Genomic DNA, 19,774 nt, shown 5'->3' on the forward strand with positions numbered 1-19,774 from the left:
AGGGGAGGGGGAGCCAAGCGCAGCAGGAGCCTCATTCTTTTCTTGAATTGGGGGGTGGGGAACAAGAGGCAAATATCTACCAAGAGAAGTTATGGCTTCTGGAGCTTCTGTCAAGAGAAGTTAGGGCTTCCCTTTTAAGGCAAATTTGCAGCCTGGGAGCAAGGAAGCCTTTGAATGGAAGCCTTGGCCAATCAGGGCTTTTCTACAATGTCTGAGGCTAGTGGAAAAGCAGAGTTCTGCATGCTTTCTCATGATGATTTTTCAAATATTGAGGGTTATATCCACTCCAGGATATTGCAGGGAAAAGGTAGGGTCACTCTGGATCAACCTGGGAGACCTAGGCTCAAATTGCCACTCTGCAATGGAAGTTTGCTGGGTGACCTTGAGCTGGTCGCTGTTTCAGCCACAGCGACCTCACAGAGCTGTTGTGAGAGGAAAATGCAGAAGAATATTGTTAGCCTCTCTGTGTCCCCTGCAGGGGAGCAAAGCAGGCCATATGAACAATAGATACTGGCAAGAAAGTAGTTTTCCTGCCTTGGCTTGCCTTGTCACTCATTGGCCAGGGGCAACTTAGAATTGGCCCCTCCCTTCCTTGTATTCCCCACTTGACCTGCTCCATGTAGGGTTGCCAAATCCCCCCTGGTCACGGGCAGGGGGTTGGGGAGTGGGTAGAGTTGCTAGTTCCAGGTTGGGAAACTGCTGGAGATTTGGGGGTGAAATCCTGCACTCAGTAGAGTGCTGTTAGGGGTGCCAGTCCCCAGGTAGGACCTGGAGGTCCCCTGGAATTATAGCACATCTCCAGGTGTCAGAGATCAGTTCCCTTAGAGAAAAGGGCTGCCTTGGAAGGTGGACTCCATAGCATTGTATGCCACTGAGGTCCCTCCCAGCCCCAAATCATGCCCCCTCCCAGCTCCACCCCCCCAAGGTCATCTGGTATTTCCTAACCTAGAGCTAGCAACCCTAAGTACAATGCCATAGAGCCCCCCCCCCATCACCACATGCATTTCCTTCAGTGGAACTGATCTCTGTAGTCTGGAGATGAGGTATGATTCCAGGAGGCTGGTGTCCCTAATTGCAATCCTCCTGTCCCCTAGCGCAGGGGGAGTCAACCTGTGGTCCTCCAGATGTCCATGGACTACAATTCCCATGAACCCCTGCCAGCGTTTTCTGGCAGGGGCTCATGGGAATTGAAGAAGAAGAAGAGTTGGTTCTTATATGCCGCTTTTCCCTACCCGAAGGAGGCTCAAAGCAGCTTACAGTCGCATTCTCATTCCTCTCCCCACAACAGACACCCTGTGAGGTGGGTGAGGCTGAGAGAACCCTGATATCACTGCTCGGTCAGAACAGTTTTATCAGTGCCATGGTGAGCCCAAGGTCACCCAGCTGGATGCATGTGGGGGAGTGCAGAATCGAACCCAGCATGCCAGATTAGAAGTCCGCACTCCTAACCACTACACCAAACTGGCTCTCTTGTAGTCCATAGACATCTGGAGGACCAGAGGTTGACTCCCCCTGCCCTAGTGCATCTCCTCCAGCCTCCAGGTGATCCTCTTCTTTCTGTATACCAAACAGGCCTGCAACTTTTGCCCTGGACCCCTCACCCCACCGCTGCCATTACTAGGAGGTGCTGGCCATGGATGGCCATTGCACAGGGGTTGCTGTTACTTTTGAGTGACATGAGCCAGGAAGGCCCTGCGGCTTCAGCAAGACAGGCACAGCCACCCCCTCCAACAGCTGCTGATCTGTCCACACCAGTGCTCAGCAGGAGGGTGGACTCTTTGCTGAGGCCTGTCCCGTCCTCCTGTTCTAAGGCTTGGGTGCCCTCCTTTTCAGAAGCCCAGATGTCCATTCCTGAGGCCTTCCCATTCATAGAATCATAGAGTTGGAAGGGACCTCCTGGGTCATCTAGTCCAACCCTATCGCTCATGCAGAATACTCACAACCCTATCGCTCATCCATTGTAACCTGCCACCCCTTGAACTTTCACAGAATCAGCCTCTCCGTCAGAAGGCTATCCAAATGTCCAAAGATAGAGAACCAACCACCTACTGAGGAAGCCTGTTCCACTGAGAAACCGCTGTGACTGTCAGGAACTTCTTCCAGATTTTTAGACGGAATTTCTTCCTTTTCTTTCTAAATAGTTTTATCAGACGTTTATACATATTAAGTTAGAAGTTTGGGTGGAGGGGGGGGAGAAAAGAAAGAGAGAAATGAAAGCTAAAATAGGACATCAATTAATTTTTCAAATTTCTCAGCGACAGAAACCGATATTATTCACAATGCATTCAAAATAATATTCTATAGGGAAGTTACTTACATACTCTAAGATTATTACAAATCTATAAGACTTTCTTTCTTTCTTTTTAAGCCTTTAATCACCCTTTCTGTTGACGTCAACTTCAGTCTGAAAAAAAGTGTTTTCCCCCTTAATCCGCAAAACCACGAATCATCAACTCATTTTTTCACTTTCATGCAAAAAAGTCAATAAGGAATTTCCAATTAGGAATGAAGTAAGATATAGCATTTTCTCTAATCAAAGGGTAGCCATTTCTGCAAATTCTAACATTCTCAACAGCCAGTCTTCTACTGACAGCTTTCTACTGAAGTTTTCCAGGTTTCAGTGTATAATAAACTTCCTGCTGTTTCTATGTATAAGAATAAAGCCCCATGCCTATTTTCAATCTGTTTATCCGTCAGCCCCAATCAAAACAATCGAAGTCCCTTTTTGCGGGCCTGCCCTCTGAAATGCCCATGTTCTTCAGTCTAGTTAAGTTGTCTGAAAGAAGCTTTCTTCAATATTGCTAAGGAGAAAATTTAAGTGGCAGGCAGCCATTATTAGCGGAGCTAAGCTTTACCAGCAGACCCAAACGCAGCTGGTGCTCTGGTGAGTTGTATTTCTGTTTAAATCACAAGAATTATGTGTACATTTGTATCTATTAATATAGCTTTGCATATGCAGGTCATCTAATTCCCCCCTCCCCCTTCCCCCATTGAGGCTGGGAGCATCTGTAGGCAACCAGTCAAGCAGTAATAAAACATTTGAATCCTAAAATTAGATTTTTTTAAAGGACAAATAAAGAAAAGGCCTCAGCTGATGGCATGGATGTCTACAGCTGTCTGCTCCCTGAAGGGGAAAGAACCCTGTCCCTTTAATTGATGCTGAATGGGATTCATTCACCAGGTGATTCTGTTTACCTCCATTCCATGAAAAGCTTCACCTGCATGTTTCTGCACTTTAAGCCTCCATAAAACAGACAGGAGACTTTTCGTGGTGGCTTCCTGGCAACCTTACGGAAGCCTGCAAAGCTGGCAAGTACATTCTTCTCCGTGATTTAACAGCCCAGGTGTGGAGGGGTTTGTACTCATCTCAGAGTGGATTGTAGTGGGATACCTGTTTCTGTTGTCCTGATTTGAGAGCGAGATGGCCGAAACTGCAGTGTTGTGGGAGAGCAGTAAAATAGATTTGTCAGGGAAGGGCAGCCTATCAATGTAATAAATGTAAATTATGATAATAATAGAATGTGGTTCAGAACACAAAATTCAGCCTCCTGAGAATCTCCGATTTTCACTCCCACTCTCCCCAGTTTCTAACCCAGGAGTAGTCAAACTGCGGCCCTCCAGAGGTCCATGGACTACAATTCCCATGAGCCCCTGCCAGCAAATGCTGGCAGGGGCTCATGGGACTTGTAGTCCATGGACCTCTGGAGGGCCGCAGTTTAAATACGCCTGTTCTAACCCTTCTGTTTGGAAGCCTAGGATCATTTCCTGATGCAATCTCAAAAGCTGGTGATGGGGATAGGCAGCTAATTAGGTTTTTCAATGCTTGAGGTTTTCAGCAATCTGCTTAGCTTTTTACCTGGAATATAGCACAAACAATAAGAACCGGCTGCTAAAGAGACATTATGCAAATATTGCTGCACAATTCCCTTCTTGTAACTGAAGAATTTTAGTTTCGCTTATTAGCATGTAAGGAGGTATAGTTCTGCTTCTAATTCTGTTGCCATTCACAGATGGGCTTCTCCCATACATTCAGGTGACCAGATTTTAACATTGGCAAAGCGGGACACCATTGACTGGGAGGGTTCTTGACTAAACATTTGGTCTATATGAAGCAACATATATTTTCATAGAATGCAAAAATAGTATTGTTACATATATATATATGTATTTATATATATATATATATATATATATATATATATATATATATATATATATATATATATATATATATATATATATATATATATATATATATATATATATATATATATATATATATATATATATATATATATATATATATATATATATAAAAATTTCAACATAAGTACAATTTGCCAGGTGCCCCCAGATGTCCCTCCAAAAGTGGGACAATCTGGTCACCTTACCATACATATGCCTTCCACCCCAATCCCCACCACACACCCCCTCTGCCCCTGCCCCATAAGGCTAGGACTTTGGAGAGGCAGCCTGAAGAATCGCTTAAATCAGCAGGGAAGATCCTCCTTTGTGCGGAAACAAGGAGTCTTTTTCTTGTTGCCACTGAGAGCCAGTTTGGTGTAGTGGTTAGGAGTGCGGACTTGTAATCTGGCAAACCAGGTTCGATTCTGCGCTCCCCCACATGCAACCAGCTGGGTGACCTTGGGCTCGCCACGGCACTGATAAAACTGTTCTGACCGGGCAGTAATATCAGGGCTCTCTCAGCCTCACCCACCCCACAGGGTGTCTGTTGTGGGGGGAGGAATGGGAAGGCGACTGTAAGCCGCTTTGAGCCTCCTTCGGGTAGGGAAAAGCGGCATATAAGAACCAACTCTTCTTCTTCTTCTTCTTCTTCTAAGTTTCTACGCAGCCATTCATTTGTCAGGCTCTGAGACGGCCTTGTTGCTGCAGTTGTTTACATGGATCCCGCATACAACCCAAGGTAACACCGCCACATGTTTCATTCTGTTTGCAAAAGGAGACGCTTCGGTGGTGATAAGAATGATCTATGTCTGTGCTGTTACATTTTTAACACCTGGAGGCATTTAGATCCTGCTGGGAGGAAGAGGAGACACAGGAGAGGGCAGCTGTCTGGGAGACTCTGCTAGGCATTCACCTGGGCTTAGTCCTTGGGCTGGCCCTTCCAAGGCTGATTCTGTACTTACTTTGTTTTTTCCATTGTGGATCCTGCTGAATTCAGATTGATTTGAACTCGGGTCTTCCTCTATCTCTCTCCCCCCCCTCTCAATTGAAACAGAAAGTGTTTTGCATTCGATTGGGAAAGCTGGGGGGGGGGGGAGCCAATTGCAGCAGGAACATCTTTCTTTTCTTGAACGGAGGAGAGGGAGAAAGAGGATTGGAGACAGCAGAGGAGGGGGAATAAACCCAAGAGACAAATCTCTGCTGAGAGGGCCTTGGGAGCGCAGTCACTTTAAGGGAAGCCTTGCAACCAGGAACTCTTTGAACTGTCACCCTGGCGAATCAGGGAAGATTCCTTGAGAAAAGAGTTAATTTGCAGAAAGCATGACGCTGCACATTTACTGATGCCGATTTCTCAAATATCGAAGCTTATATCCACTTCTGGATATTGCGAGGGAAAGGTAGGGTCACTCCGGATCGATCATGCAGAGGGAAAATTTGTTAACAACAACAACAACCCTTTAATAGCATATAAAAATACAATATAAGAAGGGAAAGTGCAAAAGGATCCACAGCTAGTGAGAACAAAGGCAAAGATCACGCTTTAGACATAATACATTCACGATTTCTCATGGCAAGATGTAAAAACTTTGCTACTGGTTCAATTATATCAGGGTTCTGGGATGTCAAAAGAAACTGAGTCTTTCGTTTATCCGAATGCAGTTCTCTTTTACACAGCAGTGAATTAAGAAATTTTGCTCGGATCGAAAAATAAAATGGACAATGGAAGAAAACGTATGTAATTGATTCTATACAGCATTGTCCACAGGGGCACAACCTAGCTAAATACGGGATCTGTTGAAATCTCTCATATACAACAGCAGAAGGTAGAGAATTAGAATGGGAAAATTTAAAGCGCCCAAAATCAAAGTGGAAATCGAATTCAGTGAAGACGGCAGGGATTTGTTCGAACTGGCAGTGGGTAAAAATCCCCATGCAGACTACACCCAGGTGAACACCCAGGTGCTTTAGGATGGTTAGGGCTGATCCTGCGTTGAGCAGGGGGTTTGACTAGATGGCCTGTATGGCCCCTTCCAACTCTATGATTCTATGATTCTATGAACTGTTATTGGGCCTAGTTTGGTAGCAAATGTGTCCCCTGGACTGTCCTGCTGCAGGGGTCTGCGATAGCGCTAGACTGTGCTTTTCAACCCTCATAGATCAAGCACCAGTGTCTAATAACCCAAGCAAGGTAATATGTGGAGCACAGAGATGCTTGTCCCCAGATGAGACCTCGGAATCCCCTGGTTTTGCAGCCCATCTGATAGCTCAAGTCCCCCTGGACAAAAGGGCTGCTCTGGAGGGTGGACTCCATAGCATTATACTCCCCTGAGGTTTCTCCCCACCCCAAATCCCACCCACTCCCAACTCCACCCCCAAAGTCTCCAGGTATTTCCCAATCCAGATCTGGCAACCTTAGTGGAGTGCTTTGAGCATGGACAAAGCATCTTTCTGCCACTGACAATGGACTTTTGGGTCTAGGGAAAAGAGCTTGAACACTGTGATCCCCAAGGGATGCAAGGACTGCAGATGTTATCTGCCTGTCCTTTTCCCAATTGGGGCTTAGGAGATTTATGTGGACCAGTAGCCTCGGGGGTTTGGGAGGCTATGGTTGGGAGTGGGGGCTCTTTTGTCAGTGCAGAGCCATTGATGGAAGAAGGAGGAGAGGACATTTTTTCCCTTTCTCTGGGACCTCCTCACCCTCAACCTGAGGAATTAACTTTCCCTGGGAACACAAGGAACTGCTGAGCACCACAGGGGTGTGTGTGTGTGCGCGCACACACATCTGTGCAGGAAAGACACACAATAATCAAGGTTTTCAAATAACAGGTCACACAAGATCTGAACCCAATTAAATTAAATTAAACTCGTGGGTGGGTGGGTGGGTGGGAAGGGACAACACTTCAGCTGGCTGCATTTTTGAGTTGCTTCAAACTGGCATCGCCATCCAGGGGGCAGACCTGTGGGGCCCATCACATTGAGGCTCATTCCACACACGTTGGATAATCCAGTTTCAATGCGCTTTAGAAGCCGGTTTTCACACAAGAAAAATCCAGCTGCAAAAGCACTTTGAAAGGGCCTGATCTCGCTTGTTCGCCTCTCTGGCGGAGACAGGGATTGCTTATACTATTAATTATTTATGTATGTGGCAGGTGTGTGGTGTGGCCAGGAGGTCCAAGGACCGTCCAGCAGCCAGGCAAGGGATATTTGAGGGTGTTTTGCCATTGCTTGCCTCTGCATGATGACCCCTAGTGGTCCTTGGGGGAACTGCCACCCAAATCCTTGGAGGTCTCCCATCCGCTCGGTTTCTGTGAAAACCTGTGCTGTGCTTACCCTGAGCGCCAAGCAAGCTGCTTCCGTGGCCCAGGCACAGTCCTATTGGCCCCTCGTGTCAGCTGACCCCTCCTGAGCTGGTCCCTGCAGTTCCGTCCATTGGCAACACCCAGCGGAGGCAGGAGGGCTGGCAGCTGGGCAGAAAAAGAGAGCCCTGTCCTGTAAACAAAGGTTTAATGAGTGGAAATTGGGGCAGCAGAAGCTTTTGGTGGCACGAAGCGAAATAACAGGCGCCTGATAATGGCTTGGAAATCCAAGTGATACAAGCAGCTATAGGGGCCAGTCGGAAGCTGGCAGCCTTGGCAGTGGCGTGATGCTGCAGAAAGCTTGCCATTCGTTCTCTGTTCCAGAAGCCTGCCATTATGGCACAGAGCAAGGCCGCTGGTGCCTGAGGCCAGTCTCCAGCATGCTACACCCTGGCATTTGTAACGTCCTTCTCCAAGCCCTGTTAGTTCAGTTCTCCTTTCAGAAAGGCTTCCCCCACTTTGGTGCCTCCATGAGGTTCAGGCAGCTTGACGTTGTGGTTAAGAGCAGTGGCTTCTAATCTTGGAGAGCCAGGTTTGATTCCCCACTCCTCTTCCACATGCAGCCTACCAAGCCTCCACGGACATTATCGTCCTGTCTGCACTGCTGCTTCTCCCCTCCTTAATAGTCCATCCATTGACTCATCTGCGTGGGAACTGAAGCAGAGATATGTGCTGTCACTTATCCTGTCCCTGGCCTTGCTGCTTTGCAAAGCAAAGTCCACAACTGCCCACCTCCTGTGGCCTCCTCAGCCTCGGCAGGTCAGATACTCTCTCTGGTGTCCCCAGCTCAACAGGACGCCCTCCCTGAGGAACCTGCTCTGCCGTACTTGCTAAGTTTAGATTTCCTCCTTAGAGGGAAACCAAACAACCCTATAAACATAAATTTCTGTCAAAAACTCCCACGCAAGAACCTTGAATTGAACAGCTAGCAATGTCGCTGCTCATGAGCAGGGCTGAAGTCCTTGTTTACCTTTTCCTCTGACAGTGTTGGGTCTTTATTCCTCCTGGAACTTGTTTTCCCGGATGGTGGGCACGAACCATGCATTTTAATGTGCCCCCTCTTCAGTCCCTGAAGATGAATGGGTGTCCCGATGCTCTCTTGCAGTGAGATCTCATTAGGATTAAGAGTAGCACTCAAAGGGCACTGTGCTGAGCACAAATGTATCACGTTGGCCTACACAACAGATGACCTGGTAGGCTGCACACATGGTAGTGCGTATTGCCACCATGATAGGGTTGGCAGTCTCCAGCTTAGGGTTTCCAGTTCTGGGCTGGGAAATACCTTGAGGCTTTGGAAATGGGGCCAGGAGTGGATGGAATTTGGGATGGGGAGTGACCTCAGTGGGGTATAATGCTATGGAGTCCACCCTGGAAAGCAGCCATTTTCTACAGGAGAACTGACCTCTTTAGTCTGGAGATGACCTGTAATTCTGGGGGATCTGTAACACCTGGGGGATCTGCAACACCTGCTCCAGATGTTGGCTGGAGATTTCCCAGAATGACAACTGGTCTCCTGGGCCCATTCTGCACACATAGGATAATGCACTTTCAATATGCTTTGGCAGCTATAGATTTTCATGTGCAGAACAGGAAAATTTACTTCTAAAGTGCATTGAAAGTGCATTATCTATTGTGTGCAGAATAGGCCCTGTTTACAGAAATCAGCTCTCCTGGAGAAAATAGCTACTTTGGAAGATGAACTCTATGGCATTATACCCTGCTCACATCACTCCCCAAACCTTTCAAACAAGAGTAGAACAGTGTTACACTAAACACACACACACACAAGATAACACATGGGATAGGAGCTTCTTTGGGCTTTTCTGACAATCCCATAGTTAAGCTGCCTTTTACCGAGTCAGACCATTCGTCTCACGGCATCAATATTGTCCACTCTCACCAGAAGTGACTGTCCACAGTTCCAGGTGGAGGTCCTTCAGATCTCCAGCTACTTGATCACTTACACCAGAGGCGACAGGGATTGCAACTGGGGTCTTCTGCTCACATAACCAATGTTCTATCACGGAGCTGTGGTACCCCCTTTTTCCTCTTGTGCTGTCTTAATTCTGATAAAACCTGATCGAAAATGGCGATTGCACATGTAGCCAGGGCCAGCCCATCCTCTAGCTACACCGGGGTGATCACCTAGGCAGGGATAGTCGATATTCGGCCCTCCAGTTGCCTGTGGACAACTCATGGGAATTGTAGTCCATGGACATCTGGAGGGCTACAGTTTGACTACCCCGACCTAGTGCTTCAGGGGTTAGCAGCCCTCCCTGTTGCCTCCTCTTGTCTACCTTTGGGCATCTAGGCTTAACTCAGGGAGGTGTCCTTGACCCCAGTGTTGGCTAGTGGGGAACCTCCCTGTGTTCGTGGTTTTCTTCTTTCTCTTGCCCACCCTTCCTTCTCTTGCCCACCCCCACTTCTGCCATCTCACCTCACTGAGGTGATAAGGTTTAGGGTGGGAAGTGGCTCTCTCTCTGGCATTGCCAGCTCGGGGTTGGGAAAAACCTGGAGACTTTGGGGGTGGAGCCAGCAGAGGGTGGGGTTCAGGGAGAGGAGGGACTTAATATGTGGTATAATGGCTCACGCCCATTGGAGGCCTTCTAAGAGGCCATTTTCTTCAGGGGGACCAATCTCTGTTGCCTAGAGATGAGCTGTAATTCCAGAGGCTCCCCAGGCCCCGCCTGGAATCTGGCATCCCTGTTTCTGCCCCATGGGACAAGGAGGCCCATGCCAGCTTCCCACCTTCATGGCATGCAGAGGGGAGAACCTTGGACTCCTTAACTGAGGGCAGCTGGCTCTGAACCCCATAAAAATCAAGCTGTTTATGAAGGGCTGCCTCAGATCTGACACGGGCCTTCTTGACGCATTAGACCGGAAGATAAATCCTGTGCAAAGTTTGTATCCTATTGAAAGGACGTAAAAAGCTCTCGAGTTTATCTTTTTGTTATTTAAGACGCCCCACTTCTCTCCTAAAAAGCAAAACAGAGAGACAAGTGGGTCTGTCTATAATAAGCACCGTGTGTGTTTTTCTTGAAGTAATTAGAACACCCCAGAAGCCCATTTTCCGGGAGTGAGGCTGTATTATAGATTCTTGCAGCAGCACAGTCTTGTTCAGAGGCCCCTGCAGCCCATTCCTGTGCGACTCGACTTCCAGGTAGAGCCCAATTTGTTACAAAAAACTCTGCATCAAACTGCAGCCTTGGCTATCCGAGTAAAAGAGAAAAAAGTTCATTTTAGATTACAAACGCCATGATAAATTGGCCAGGAGGGTCACTTCACACAGAGCCAGTCTGGTGTTGTGGTTGGGAGTGCGGACTTCTAATCCGGAAAGCCGGGTTCGATTCCCCGCTCCCCCACTTGCAGCCAGCTGGGCAAACTTGGGCTCACCATGGTGCTGATAAAACTGTTCTGACTGAGCAGGAATATGAGGGCTCTCTCAGCCTCACCTCCTTCACAGGGTGTCTCTTGTGGGGAGAGGAAAGGGAAGGCGACTGTAAGCTGCTTTGAACCTCCTTCGGGTAGAGAAAAGCGGCATATAAGAACCAACTCTTCTGTTTCTGCTTCGCCTTCTCCTTTTCCTCCTCCTCCTCCATTGTCGTCATACTATGGAAGCACATGCATCTGTGCCGTGTGGAAATAGTCAGCTGTGTGTGGTCTGTGCTGTGGCTTTAATTCCCAGGGGTGTGGGGGCCATGGTGTATGAAGGGAAGCCCCCATGTCATTGGCTATTTTTCCTGACTTGAAACTGTTGCATTATTAGGAAGCTTGCCTGTTGCTAAATATTGCTAAAGATGCCCGCTTTGGTGGTGCTCCCCTGCTTTGGGGGTTTCAGAAAGTGGGGGGAAATCCCCCCCCAAAAAAACAGCAATTTTGCAGCAATCTGAGCTCCCAGGCCTCCCCCCCCCCGCCCACAGGAGAACACAGAGACGTGACTCTAAACACCCAGGAGGGCAGACACAAGGTGTGCATTTCTCTAGTGTGGCTGACTCTGTATGGTGCAGCCTCAGGCGGCAAACATAGCCCTCCAGCACTCATTGCAATATCTCTGTTATGTTTTGGAGAATTTCAAGACTTTAAAAACCAACCGTTCTGTCTCGTCGAGATCTTTAATTTGTTCACCGCAAGCTGAAAATGTCATGCAAACTTAATGCAATAAAATCTTGTCGAAAATATACGGAGTTTTAAGGTTTGACGTTTTCACTTATGTCTAACGCAACGATTTCAAGCCTTGTGACTCGCTTTTCTAAAGGATTGGAAGCCGCTGTGACATTTTGAATCTGGGCAGGCAGCTCCAAGAGTGGCACGACTGATGAGAAAGGCATTTGCCGCGGAGAGAGAGAACTTCCTTCCCCACCAATGTTGTTTTTTGTATACTGTTGCCAGCTGTGTAGCTTTAAACTGAGGTGAGCAGATTGCTTTAAAAATTCGCTTTGCCACCTGGCTCGCATTCTTTCTGTTCAGGCATAACAATAAATAATGGGCATATTAAAGCTGCATTCATTAACATGCAAATAGGTGACGGTCAGGTTGTTGCATAGGCTTGGGGAGCTGGAATTCTTTCTGGGTTTGATGGCTGCAGGCTGCTTTGAGGGGCTCCCTGGGGGGAATCCCCCCCCCAGAACTGGAAGGAAGGAAGGAAGGAAGGAAGGAAGGAAGGAAGGAAGGAAGGAAGGAAGGAAGGAAGGAAGGAAGGAAGGAAGGAAGGAAGGAAGGGTGGGGGCAGAAAGGAGAGGAGGGGGAAAGGGAGAGATCAAAAGAAGAGCTGTTTTCTTATACCCCGCTTTGCACACTGAGAAAAATCGGAGAGAGGGAGAGGCAGAGATGTTTTTATATACTGCTTTTCACTGACCAAAAGAGTCCCAAAGAGGCTTACAATCATCATCCCTTCCATTCCCTACAACAGACAGGTCTGAGAAAGTTCTGAGAGAACTGCTCTGTGAGCTTGAAGAGAACTGTGACTAGCCAACTGTGACTATTATACCATGCTGGCAGGTACAGGGGGGGAAAGCAAGAATACAAGGCACAAGTAGAAAAGGAAGGAAAGGGAAAGAAAGAGCGAGGAAAGATGTGCCCCTTGGTTACACAATGCTTCAGTTTCAGAGCCAGGGAGGCTGTGTTGCACAGAAGATAGGACGGTGCACTTGAAGCCCATGGTAAGTGTCACGGCAGACTCTTTGCCTGGCTTGCCTGTGCAGGGCTTGGTAGCTCAGCACCCAGGTTGGCTCAGAATTGCCTCTGTGTCAGCGGAGTGAACGGAGGCCTTCCTTTGCCACACTCTCTGGCAGGCAGCCTGTGCGTCAGTGGCAGCAGGTGCCAAGTCTCAGTGTATTCACTTGGCTCTCGCGGACAAGCGCCTGCAGTTGTGCGGCTGGCAGGGCACACGCCCACTGGGCCGACTCCTCAGCTGCTTGGCTCTCTGCGCTGGAGCATGCTGCGTCTTTATCAGGGACTCCATTAGCATGACACAGAAGGGGCTCTGTGCCGGAATGTAGCTTGCGAGGTCCCGGACTGGTTCCGCTCTGATCATCTGGCGAGACTGAATTTTGCTCCCGCCGAATCCAGGAGAGACTCGGCCTAGGGATGCCAATCCCCAGAGGGGACCTGGGGATCCCAAGGTTCACAGTAAGGTGACCAGATTGTCCCACTTTTGGAGGGACATCTGGGGGCACCTGGCAAATTGTACTTATGCTGCAAGTAAATATATATATATTACAATACTATTTTTGGGTTCTATGCATTCTATGAATATTTTTGTTGCTCCATATAGACCAAATTTTTAATCAAGAATCCCCCCCCCCCCTGGTCAATGGTGTCCTGCTTAACCAATGTTAAAATCTGGTCACCTTAGACAGCTCAACTCAGGCAAATTCCCCTGGAGAAAATGGCTGCTTGGGACAGTGGACTCCATAGCAATACACACCACTGAGGCCCCTCCCCATTCTTAATCCCGCCCACTCCTGGCTCCACCCCCAAAGTCTCCAGGTATTTCCCAACCCAGAGCTGGCATCCCTACCTCAGCCTAACCAATGGGGCTGATCTACCAGTGACTGAGCAGGTGATCGACTGCCCTGCCACTTCTTACCCTTTTTCTGATAGTTTTGTGTGTATGTGTGTGTTATGAACCTAGTTAATATTTATTAAGGCAGGAGAAGGAACTCTCCATAGGATATAATGGAGGGATGGGGGCACCCTCTTTGGGCACCTTGGACCAATTATTTTGAAATTTGGAGGGCAGTCAGGAAAGAGCCTCCTGGAGCTACTCTGAAAATTTGAAGGCTGTACCTCAAACTGTCACCCCCCCTGCCCCAGAAAAGGTGGGAACACCGAAATTCCCATTATAGGCTATGGCGCCATTGACTTTCATGAGTGCCAAAGCTGAGGTGGCCGAATTGGGCCCTTCGTGCACAAGGCTACACATGATCCCATAAGGGATCCCTTCTGTGATTACATGCATAGGCATTGCAACGGAGAAGTATGATTTAAAAATTTTTTAGCAGGTATCGCAAGACCTTTAAATTGCATCAGAATATGGAGGGAGGGGATTGGTTGCCTGAATTGATTGACAGGTGGAAGCATGATGCGCATAAGGTGCATTGTTCTCTTCCACTTCTTCCAGCAGCGGGTGAGGAGGGTAAGATGCACAAAAACCGCAGAAAAAGGTGAGGAGGGCTGGGGGGAGGGCGATATAATGTTGCACTTTTGACATTGTGTAGATGTGACTATTTTTACTAATGTGCGGAAATGCCCTCAAATCCCACCTGGAGACTGTGGCATCCATACCGCCTATCGGAGCTGGCAGTTTCAGCAAAATAACCAGCTCCTAGTTTCAGCAAAATAACCAAAGAGAGCCAAACACGGAGACCATGGCTGGCGGGATAACCTTGGTACCCACAAAGAAACACAAGCCGCTTGCTGCATGTGTCTCTTTCTGCCTGTTGCATACATTACTACTGACCAGCTTCTGAGGAGATAATTATTCCTGTTCCTCCTACCCCTGTCCCATAGGGCAAGGCTGGCCAAACTGTGGATTTCCAGATGTCCATGGACTACAATTCAGCATCTGGCAGGGGCTCATGGGAACTGTAGTCCATGGACATTTGGGGAGCCACAGTCTGGCCACCTAGGGTCAATGCACTACAAAAGGAGAGAGAAGGCAAACCTGTGACGCTATGATCCCTTCCAGTTCTTTCCACCTGGGGTGGGGGGCCTTAAGAATGGGCCATAGTCCAAACCTTTGGCAAGGTTAAACCTGCAAGTGCTGGTCTTAGAGGTAATAGACAATTGAGGGAATCAGAAAGGGGTGGCATGAGATGGTAATACCGTGGCACATTTCTGCCCGGTGCTTTTGAAACATTCCACAAAGCATGCCCCTGTTCTTCTGATCAAGTTGTATGAAAGTTATAAAAGAGTCTTCTAATGTGAGCCCTTTCATCCACCACACCACCTTTGTCTCATACGTCTGGCAGCAGCTCTGCCGGCTTCTAGGCAAAAGACTTCTCCCGGCCCTCTCCCCTGAGGGCCTTTGAACTGGAGATGCTAGGGACTGAACCAGCAGCCTTTTGCAGACAGAAGCAAGTGGCTTTCTGGGGAGCTCTGGGCCCTTCATCTGAAACGGCATCAAATGTCTTCATTGAAATCTCTTTGTCTGACTATTATAAGAAACAAGCTACCCTTTGTGAGACCTCACCCCCACACACATCAAACTACCCTTAGAAGCGTGGGGCTGTACCATTTTAAATCTTTAGGTATTCTTTTAAACTTTAAAGGTAAGGGTATCCCCTGTTCAAGCACCGGGTCATGTCTGACCCTTGGGGTGACGCCCTGTAGCGTTTTCATGGCAGACTCAATACGGGGTGGTTTGCCAGTGCCTTCCCCAGTCATTACCATTTACCCCCCAGCAAGCTGGGTACTCATTTTACCTTGGAAGGATGGAAGGCTGAGTCAACCTTGAGCCGGCTGCTGGGATCGAACTCCCAGCCTCATGGTCAGAGCTTCAGACTGCATGTCTGCTGCCTTGCCACTCTGCGCCACAAGAGGCTAGATTTTAAACTTTTAAACTTTCCAAACCTCATTTTGTTGCGTCTTTCCTTAAGTCCAGTTCTGTCTGAGAAAAGGGAGTAAAGGGCTGGCCATGCAATCCTATGCAGAGCTGCATTCTTCTAAGTCCATTGAGGTCTGTGTCTTAGAAGGGTGTAGCTTTCTCAAGACTGTACAACAAAAGATCTTTTGTGGAAAAGGATCTGCGATCTCATAGTGCTTGAGATCGGTGATGAGGAAGATGTTTCTGAGATGGTTCTCATAGACGAGGTGTGATTTATATCCCCTTTCCTGGAATAATGGAGAGGCAACGGTTGTGCTTGGAGATCTGCTGAGGACTGAGCTTGGGGTCCGAGGCTGGATTGTAAATCTGCACTGTAATTGATCAATGCGCAGGGAGATCCCACCTGCCAGATCCAGTCTGTTTAAAGCGAAACTGACCAATAGCGTGCGCTGGCGGGAAGATCTATTGTAGGGCTTTGTGCATAAGTTGGGGTTGGTTGTGGGCTTCTTTGGTTCAGTTTTGACTCTTGTAACAACATGCTGGGGTCACAATAAGGAACTGAAATGAATTCCCAGTGTCCTTCGAACCCATGGATCTAACAGCAATGTCTTAGTCCAGGACTAAACAGAGTGATCCTTCTGTATCTATACACAAATCTGTGCATTCAAATGCAAAATAAGCTATGAGCAAGTGGCAGTCTTGTTTTCAAACAAATGCCAAGTAGGCTGGCCAGAAGCGGTAAACCTTTCCTCATGCCTTACCTTGCTCAACTCAGTTGATTGATACCTTTAACTGGGTTGGCCATTCAGCCAGACAGAAGCAAAGTCTATCCTGGGAAAAGAAGAAAGAAGAAGAGTTGGTTCTTATATGCCACTTTTCTCTACGAGAGGGAGTCTCAGAGTGGCTTATAACTGCCTTCCCTTCCTCTCCCCACAACAGACACCCTGTGAGGTGGGTGAGGCTGAGAGAGCCCTGATATCACTGCTCAGTCAGAACAGTTTTCTCAGTGCTGTGGCCAGTCCAAGATCACCCAGCTGGCTGCATGTGGGGGAGTGCAGAATCAAACCCAGCTCGCCAGATTAGAAGTCCACGCTCCTAACCACTACACCAAGGGGGTGTGAACAATGGGGCACAAGGAAGATAAGCATTGGGACACCTTTTTGGAGGAACATCATGGATCTGGGTAACTTTCCGTACTACATTGCTATGAACAGTTAATTCAAGCCCAGTTCTGACCAGTTTGAAAGCATGCCCATTATAGAGCAAGTTCCAAAAAGGCATTAGAGTTAGGTAACCTGGCACTTATTTGCAAACAGTTACCATATCCTGCTAAATCCAAGCTTTAGCATGCTGTTACTATGCTCATTTACTTGTATTCTTGATCCCCCCTGTAGAATAATTGTTTTTCCCACTAAATCACCTGTTTTGCCCTGGATGACTCCACAGCTCCTGCCCACCAGCGTTGCTTTGTGCCAAACTGATGTAGGTTTTTCTTGCTAGAGCAGCTTTTAAGCAAGGCCAGCCTATAGTAAACATGAGGACTTTTATGTTTCAGCATGCCTCAAGGTCCACAACCGTTCTTGTCCTCAGTATTGTTTTGGTGGAAGTGGTATAGGGGGGAGGATGGGAGATGTATATATTGGGAGCTTGCCGCATATTTGGGTCTAGCAACAAAGATCTGTATTGCTTGAACTTTGAGGGAGAAGAAGCCCCCCCCCCCACTTTTCTCTACTAGAAGGAGTCTCAAAGCCGCTTACATTCACTTCCCTTTCCTCTCCCCACAACAGACACCCTGGGAGGGAGGTGAGGCTGAGAGAGCCCTGATATTACTGAAGAAGGAGAGTTGGTTCTTATATGCTGCTTTTGTCTACCCTAAGGAGTCTCAAAATGGCTTACATTCACCTTCCCTTTCCTCTCCCCACAACAGACACCCTGTGAGGTGGGTGAGGCTGAGAGAGCCCTGATATTACTGCTCAGCCAGAACAGTTTTATCAGTGCTGTGGCGAGCCCAAAGTCATCCAGCTGGCTGCCTGAGGGGGAGCAGGGAATCCAACTCAGTTCGCCAGATTAGAAGCCACTACACTAAGTTGGCTCAAGAAGTCATGAAGGAAATTTAAAAAAACATTTCATTTTAAAGACTTTGGGTTAGCCACAGTTCTCTTAGAGCTGTTCTCACAGGGCAGTTCTCTCAGAGCTCTCTCAGCCCCACCTACCTCATAAGGTGTGTGTTGTGGGAAGAGGAGGGGAAAGGTGTTTGTAAGCTGCTTTGAGACTCCTTCAAAAGCAGGGTATAAAAAAGAACTCTTCTATTCTGGTCTCAATTAAACCTAGTGTTGCTAGGTATGATATATTTAATTAAAATGTCACTACTACCTAAACTGAATTTTCTGTTTTGGAATGTCCCAGGAATCAGAGTTAAAAAAAAAACATACAAAATATTTATTTAACTTTATCTGGAATTATAAGAGAACTAGGGTAAATTTTCAAGATACTCAGAATAAGATCGTAAAATGGGGCTTGGGAATTCCCAGTGTTACTATGCGGCTGGTTAACTAAATGCATAAAAGAACATAAAAGCACAGCATTGACTTTAGCAGAGCAATCTTTTGTGTCAATACCTTTGAGAGTCTGGATTTGTTTGAGTAAAAGTGATAAAAATAGTTATTACGTTAAGGGTAGTTTTGTTATCAATGCCTTAGAAATTGCCTGGATAAAGGCCAGACCAAAATTAGCTCCTGGAATTTCACTGCTGGCTTCTCTTATAAGATCTAAAGAGTTTAACCAAGCTGCAAAAGGAGGACATTTTAAAATCTGGGGAGATCTGAAGGTATCCACTTATAATCCCCATTGGGCAAACCACTGTTACACTTGTAGGAATATCATCCTCAATCAATAGGCAAATCCCTTGTTTTCAGTTTCTACAGGTTAAAAGTCTTCTACAAACTAATAGTGATGTATGTAGAAGACTTTTAACCTGTAGAGGCTGAAAACAAGGGATTTGCCTATTGCTTGAAGATGATATTCCTGCAAGTGTAACAGTGGTTTGCCCAATGGGGATTATAAAGATCAAATAAGAACCAAATTGCCAAATTTTGAAAAATTAGCTATAAACAGTGAAAGGAACACCTCGAAGATATATAATTATCTATTAGGTGCTGATAATAAACAACAAAAAAAAACATTTGTATAACTCTGGGCAAAATATTTGAGGGCTCCAATAAGCACAGAGTTTGGGGTACCAGTGCGAAGAATCCGCTTAAGCTACTCAGCAAACATTTCTGCCCAATAAATTAGCAATTTATTGACTCCCAATAAATTAGCAAAAATACACCAGGAGCTAATGTTGGGTGTGTTTGGGGCCACCCATGCCAATTTTAGGCACATCTGGTGGGAGTGAAGGATTGCAGCAGGGTTCTGGAATAGGATTACTATCTCCAAAGTTACAAAGAAAGAGTTAGCATTGTTTCCAAAGGTCTTTTTGTTAAATCATGTAGAATTCCCTTCTAAAGATGTTTGTGAGTTTGTTCTTGGCGTCATAACATCTGCAAGGATCATTTTTGCTCAGATTTGGAAGAGGGCCATAATCCCGAAGCAAGAGGATTGGTTGGAGAAAGTAGCCTCTAATCTGGAAAGCCAGGTTTGCTTCCCTGCTCCTCCTCCACATGCAGCCAGCTGGGTGACCTTGGGACAGATACAGTTCTCTCAGAGCTCTCTCGGCCTCACCGACCTCACGGGATGTCTGTTGTGGGGAGAAGAAGGGAAGGCGATTGTCAGCCACTTTGAAACTCCTTTTTCTCCTCCTCTTCCTCCTCCTGGGATTTACCGTTGTCCTTGTCCTTGCTTACGCTGAGCCTACAAGGCAGGGCACACCGCAATCTTGCAAAAATAGGGATGTCTTCCAAAATATCAACTATTATTTCTGGGACTTTTCCAGCAAGGTCATCTGCCAGCAAGCAGCTGGGCCCTCCAAACAGATAGCTCAAAGCTGAGGCTCTTGTGCTTTGCATGCACCTTACCTCTCCCTCTGGCGGGTTCCTGGTGGCCCCCCGAGCTGTCTCATCCCCACCAAGGTGGCACTCTTCAAAGCAACTTTTTCGGATTGCTTTGAGGGTCAACTGGCTGCACTTTTCCTTACAGGGCTGGCTGTGGGACGCTCCAGGGGGCATGCGCGGGGAATCTCGCAGTG

The 19,774-nt window shown here is 47.3% G+C and overlaps 1 protein-coding gene across 2 annotated transcripts in view; it reads left to right on the forward strand.

Annotated features, from left to right (window-relative positions):
- The window catches only part of TNR (tenascin R), a 536,279-nt gene that overhangs the window by 31,478 nt on the left and 485,027 nt on the right, over positions 1–19,774 (forward strand). The window contains exon 1 of one of the 2 annotated variants that reach the window (XM_077332512.1): positions 3,208–3,309. The exons of the other annotated variant lie outside the window; for it this stretch is intronic. The gene's annotated coding sequence lies outside the window, so the exon portion shown is untranslated. Of the gene's footprint in view, positions 1–3,207; positions 3,310–19,774 lie in introns of those variants that run through there. 2 annotated transcript variants of the gene reach the window in all.

Source organism: Paroedura picta, chromosome 4, assembly GCF_049243985.1.
Source record: "Paroedura picta isolate Pp20150507F chromosome 4, Ppicta_v3.0, whole genome shotgun sequence".
Taxonomy (NCBI): domain Eukaryota; kingdom Metazoa; phylum Chordata; class Lepidosauria; order Squamata; family Gekkonidae; genus Paroedura; species Paroedura picta.